Source organism: Beta vulgaris, chromosome 1, assembly GCF_026745355.1.
Source record: "Beta vulgaris subsp. vulgaris cultivar EL10 chromosome 1, EL10.2, whole genome shotgun sequence".
Classification (NCBI taxonomy): domain Eukaryota; kingdom Viridiplantae; phylum Streptophyta; class Magnoliopsida; order Caryophyllales; family Amaranthaceae; genus Beta; species Beta vulgaris.
This window is the reverse complement of record NC_079202.1, coordinates 56886528-56893359: the sequence shown is the minus strand read 5'-3', so window position 1 is coordinate 56893359 and position 6832 is coordinate 56886528. Positions and strand designations below refer to the sequence as shown.

The 6832-nt window shown below is 31.3% G+C and overlaps 1 pseudogene; it reads right to left on the bottom strand.

Moving 5' to 3' along the window:
- Nucleotides 1-3144: 3144 nt before the first annotated feature.
- LOC104890671 (putative germin-like protein 2-1) lies at nucleotides 3145-6586 on the bottom strand (annotated as a pseudogene).
- Nucleotides 6587-6832: the final 246 nt, after the last annotated feature.

Below are 6832 nucleotides of genomic sequence, written 5' to 3'. Positions count from 1 at the left end.
GTATCGAGAGAAGGAAATATAATACAGAAGAAAACTTGTGCTCAAATAAAATGGAAGGATTTGTGTATCAGGTTCACTAGTTCAATCATTGAATATTAATAAAGTGGAAGAGTTTGATTTATATAATAGATATTACTAAACAATTATCAACATTTAAGTTTTAAAATATTATAAGTATAATTATTAGTATGAAATTTATGTTTTTATTTTTTTCTTTATGATTGTGTCAATGTGTAAACCCCCACAATTTTAAAGGATTTTCATAAATCTATTAAAGTATTTATGTAGTTATATTTAAACCCAAATGAGGTTGGAAAATGATTTGACTTTTAAAAAGGGTTGACTATTTTAAAAGTCAACTAAAAATATTTTCATAGCTTAATAAAAATTGTAATGTTTTAATTAAGCATGTTTTAATAAGAGTTTTAATTATTAAAAGCGTATTTGAAAAGGAAGCTTAATGGAATCAAAAGCCCAAAAGTGATAAAAAGGAAAAGGGTTATTTGATGACTAAAGTCCTAATGAGCCCATCTTATTAGTCATCAAAGTTTCATATATTAAAATCTCTTTTCCTAAGCCCAAAAGGAAAATGCTCTATTTAAATATCCTAAAAACCCAAATTTTACCCTCCATACTTTATTTCTCTCTCCTCTTTTCACGTGATCTCTCTCTCACTCGGCGCTCTTTCTCTCTCCTCCTTTGTGCGCCATTCTTAATCTTCTCTCAAAAGTTCGTTTCTTCTTCTCCAAGTAACGTTTCTTGTTCAAAAGAAACGTCACGATTGCTTCTTGAGGACCGAAACTTGACCGCCGGATTTCTTGTTTCCATGGATGCTGCTGTTCGGCCCTTCCTTCTCCATTGTTGTGGTTGTTTTTCTTTTCTTCATCTCTAAGATTCCATTAAAGTACTAGTTTTTATATTATTTTATTATTAATTAGCATGTTTATGATTTAAATTATTGTTTTATATGCCTAAAAATATTTCAGCTATCATTTGTATTAGTATAATAAATTCCAGATTTTATATGTTAAGATTATTTCAGTTTTTATTATGAAATTTATAGTTTTTAGGGTTTTTAATCACTAGAAACTATATTTATAAAGTATAAATCATGAGATTTGGTTAGTAATATAATTTATAATTAAATATATTTTCAGAAGATTTATAAAATTTTATAAGTGCTGTAATTTTAGAAAATACGTATTTTAAGGGTTCTAAATGATTTTTAATCACTAAAATAGTTGTACTATACTAGGGATTAAAAATAATGAAAGTTTGGTACGTAAAAACGATTTTGAAACACGTTTAAGGGGGTTTTGATCGTTTTAAAGTTGCTGTAAATTTTTAGCACGAGATATTTATTTCATTATTTTATTTTCTAGGCGGAGATTTCTTCGTAGGAGACTTTTAGCGAGTAAAAGTGGCCTACCGATTTGTTTATACAAGGTACGTACATCGTCTACGTGCTATGTGATTTAGAAGCATGCTCTAAGAGTATTTTATTTATTAGTATCATGTATAGGACTCTAATTGTTCGTATATATGATTACTGGAATTGTTTTTACATGTTATTTGCCTGTGTGCTACATGTAAACTAGAAGTATTTATGAATTATCAAAAAAAAAAAAAACTAGAAGTATTTATGAGTATAAATGTTTGTATGGAAGTTTGATGCAAGCAGAATAAGTCAAGTTCATTTATTAATTCGTGAGTGAATTAGTGCAAGTTAGATTGAATCATGTGTTACATGGATTCTTGAGTATTATTATTATTATCTTATAAGAACCGTGGATCTTATTTGGTAAGTACAAGTTATACCTATATAAAGGTAAAGTTTACTGTTGGCTAGGTTCAACAGGCAAGTTAGTAAAGTATAAAAAGAAGTTAAAGGAGTATTGATTGATAAGTTGTGAACACTTGTTAATCCAAAGATAAAAAGGAATTTTGTTATGATTGTGTGATTATTAGTTATGTGTTATTTGCTTGGTTGGTGTCAACACAATTATTAAAATATATGCAACGTAAAGTGAAACGAGAATAGGTTATAGACTCTAGACTGGTGCACGTCTAGAGTTGGACACTAAGGGTTGGAGTACATGGTGGTAGCCCATGGCTTTTCTAGGATTGGATTGATCACCGGCCTTTCCTCATTAGTTTAAAGGTTCCTCGATATCGCAGGTCATTTTGGAATATGTGGTAGCTCCCATATTTCCTATTTTCAGGTTGAGACAACTCGTCCAATAACTATTCCATTTAAAGAAAGAAATAAAGTTTAGAGTCTAGTTCAGTAGATTGTCTGCAGATTATTATATGTTTTATTATGTTTATTCCTGCATGTTATTTTGTAGTATCATGTTTAGGATTATGTATGTCTGATATGTAGTACTCAGCTTTGCTGATTACGTGCTTGTTGTGTTTGTGATCATGGCTTTGCCTATTGATCTTGTGGTGATCCTTCGGGGGAGCAGAGTTCAGACGGCATTGACATTACAGGTTCGAAGATGCATATCATTGGGAATCTGGAATGGAGAGACTCTTGTATTACTAGTATCATTTAAGTTGTTTTCGTCGGAACTTATGTTTTCAGACAATAGTTTTAAGTTGGTGTGTTTTAGTTTCTGACATTGTTTTTGGTTTCATAAGTTTTAATAAAGTTGTTTTAGAAAGTTGTTTTCCGCTGTAAAATTCTGAGTAAGCCGAAACGTTATCACACGAGCGATAATGCCTGGGTAATCCTCTAAAGTTTATTATAAAAGTATTTTCTAGAAAAAGAGAATTATCAGAGTGTTACACAATGAAATTATATTGTCAATTTAATTTTTTATCCTAGTTTTTCACACATATGTAAGAAGAAAAAATCATTCTCCTTAATTTACCAAAAAAAAATTTAATATTTAAATAAAATTTCAAATTTGATTTCATTGTTAACTTGTTTAATATGTATGGCAAGTAGGAAAAAGAAAAATTATTTTATATATATGATAATTTAAATTTATTAAGGATATATCCGATATTTTGTGAGTGGACACCATCTTATTCCTCATCCTTCACTTATATAATACTCATTAGGTAATCCAAATTTTATGCGAGCTAAATCCAGTTCATTTACAGAACACATTATATACAACACTGAGACAGAAGTAATTAACACAAATCAGAAAAACATTGTAATCCTTTTATTCAAACCATTTATACAAGCTTAGGATATCAAGCGAATAGTACATAATTGAGAGCCAATTCACACAAAGGTAATTAAAACTATAAGTAAAATTATCATGACATGGTACGATATATGTGTGTGTGTGTGTGTGTGTGAGGGATTTTGGTGATACTTGCCACGCACATGGTACTCTTCAACTTATGTAAGCCAAATTAATCAAGCAACATAAGTTAAGAGTTTAAGAATAGATCTTCCAGTGTTGATTGATATGTTTTGACCTGAAAACTGAGATCGAAGTTGCTCAATCACCATCTCATCTACCTGAAACGCTTGGGTAAGTACATCCCAAAATTTGTGGCGTAGTTCCAAAGACACCATTAGCAACATTAACTCGTCCAGGAAATTGGCTCCCAAAAGAGGCAATAGCAAGAGCATCTGTCTTGCCAAGATTAAGCTGGAAGTGGATTAAGCCTTGAGGGAAAACAATCATGTCACCCTTTCTCAACACCGTGTCGAAAAGCTTGTAATCGGTGGTGACAATGCCGGCATATAAAGTCCCCTCTAGCACCGCGAATATCTCAGAACCACGAGGGTGCAAATGAGGTGTGTTTAGGCCAAAGGAAGCAAAGTCTACACGAGCCATGGCTACACCTAATGTGTTAAGTGCTGGAAATCGATTGACATCTACTAGTGTGGCTTCTGCTCTTTGAGTGTTGTTTGTGTCTGAGGGAATATTAAACCCTTTGTATATGAAATCGTCGATTGTCACGTCTTTTGGGTTCTTGCAGAATTTCCCATTTACACAAACACTGAAAAAGTTTAGATACTTAAGTTAGGATTTGATTCATATGATTTTTTTTTTTGATCCATATGAGCCACGAAGGCAATACAAAAAAGGGGATGGGGGTTTCGAACGTGTGACCTATCATTCACAACACCTCAATCTTAACCACTAGGCTAAGACATCCTTGGTTGATTCATATGATTTTATAAGAGACTAATAAGAGTTCCATAAAAAGTAAGCGGAAGAAATCTATACAAATATCTTAAAAGGCGCTCTTATAAAAAGAATGGTACCATGTGTTACTCTTCTCAAGTTTCTAATACACATGTTTATAATCTCGTTTAAAAATATTGACAATGTGTATTAGTTACTAGGATTCAAACACATAACCTTTGAAATGAAATGTGAGAGTTCAACCACTAATCCACTACCATTTCAATACTTAATGTATGTTTCAAAGTAAAAACTTTTTGATTTCTACACTTTTATTAGCTAATAACATTCTCTTACCCTAATTTCAGAAAATTGTTATTTTTGTCTCCAATTTCTTAGGATTTTTTTAAACAACTTATCATATCATAACGTTCATTTTCCAATATCGCACTAGACTAAAATATTACTGAAAGCTAATAAGATCAAGAGAAAGTATTGGGTTAGACGCGTCCGACCATAATATTTGGTCGGACGACTTTCGGTTGGTTTCAAAAAAAAATCAGTTGGTTTCAATTTTTTCAGAAGACCAAATGAAAGAAAAACAACACAAAGTGAAAGAATTTACACACCAACTGAAAGAACACAGAAGACCAAATGAAAGAAAAACAACACAAGCTGAAAGAATTTAAACACCAACTGAAAGAACACAGAAGACCAAATGAAATAAAAACAACACAAGCTGAAAGAATTTACACACCAACTGAAAGAACACAGAAGACCAAATGAAAGAAAAATAACACAAGCTGAAAGAGTTTAAACACCAACTGAAAAAACACAGAAGATCAAATGAAAGAAAAATCATATCACTGGAAGGAAAATATTATCTTCTTTTTCTGATTACTCATTCTCTCTCTCCTCCTTCCAAAAATTGCAAAATATGAGTTTCAGGAAGTAAATATTCAGAGATAAAACCCAAGATTGCAAATCTCACAACAAAAACCTTATTAGAACCCACAAGAAGAAAAAAGATGAATTTTTTTAAAAAAACATTAAAAAGGGACAAAAAAACTGGAATTTAGAGGCTATAGTATTGAAGAAATTTCCTGTAAATGAAGATGGAGAGAGATTATTTTATGCAAGATTGTGCTTCATGTGAAGATGGTGAAGTCCTTGCATCTTCTTCGTCTTCTTCCTTGCGCTTGCTCAGCCCATCCGACAGAAAATATTGGGTCAGACGGTTTGACCCAATACTTTCACTAAGATCAATTATAATATTTACGAAATACTAGTTTACTGCTTATAATATGAGACATATGATATCAAAATAAGCTACCAGAAACAGCTAATCAATGAACTATATACAAGTTGTTACTATGCACTATTAATTGCTAGAATCTAGTGTTGGGGGAAAAAAAATATTCATTATCGTTGTGATTTTAAGTGTATGTATTACCCCTTCAAAAATATATGTAATAGTCATAACTCACAAGGTCTTTCTCTACATTATTTACTTAGACATACTAATTTTGAAATTAAGATAATATAACGTTTTTTTTCTATTGTTAGCTCCAAAATTACGAGCTTTACATTTGGTGAATTGTGATAAACATCATATTTAGGTCAACAAGCTCTAATTTATATCGTGATTAAACCCAAACAAAATGCAAAAAAGAGTAATCTTTAGTACAAAGTTAGCACGAGTATATAGAAGTATTCAATACTCTCTCTGTAATTTTTTTTCTTGTTCACTCTTGAATATTTTTATAAAAGTAAGAAAACTTTAACCATGCATGTTTAATTTATTGATGATTATTATATATGAAATAAATTAGTTAAGTGAAATTTTATTAGATTCAACTCGATGTGTAGTCTATTATAATTTTTTTACCAATATCTATAGATATTACGATCAAATATGTGCATTGGAGATTATGCAAAAGTGATCGTAAGCAAAAAAATACAAAGGGAATACCTAGCTACTTAATACTCGACCTTTTTTTCCTCTAAAAGAGCGAGATCCGAATAAAAATAACAAATAAAAACGAAAAGAGTACATAATAGGTTAGAGGGAACTTATGCTATAAGAGCATCCCCAAACCTTGGTCCCCATGGTTTTAAAAGAGTGAATAAACAACGGTTGATACTTTACGATGTTCAACCTACATTTGGGATATAGTATTTGACATCCTCCCAAATTTTCACAGAGCTCATGGAAATGGAAAGTGCAAAAGATTGTAAATTTTTTCATAGAAAAGATATTAATATATATTTACAAAAATATATACTAATAGATCATCCAAAAAAAGGATCAAAATGTGAAAAGAGAAGAATTATGAACCTGCTGAATCAGGGTCATTTACACCCACACAAAAATCCTGTAGGAGACCAGGATCAGAGGCCGAAGCCACGTAAATTTGAGAAGTAAAGCTCATTGCAAAGACCATGCACAAAGCTAAAGTAGCCAAGATTGCATGATTATTGTTCTCCATTAATTTGACGTAAGTATAACAAGTAGGTAAAACTACAATTTTTTATGATATGCTTTAAATTGGAGTACTATAGGAGTATTATAGGAGTATGTTGTTGATCTCTTTATTTTTTTTCCACTTTGAGGTTACGTAAATCGTAATCGCCTTTTTTATAGACCACAGTCGGCTCAGTTATTAATCAATGAAAATGAAAAATCATCTCATAGCACGCATGCGCACCAGCTGACCCTTGAGTCCTTGACGTAT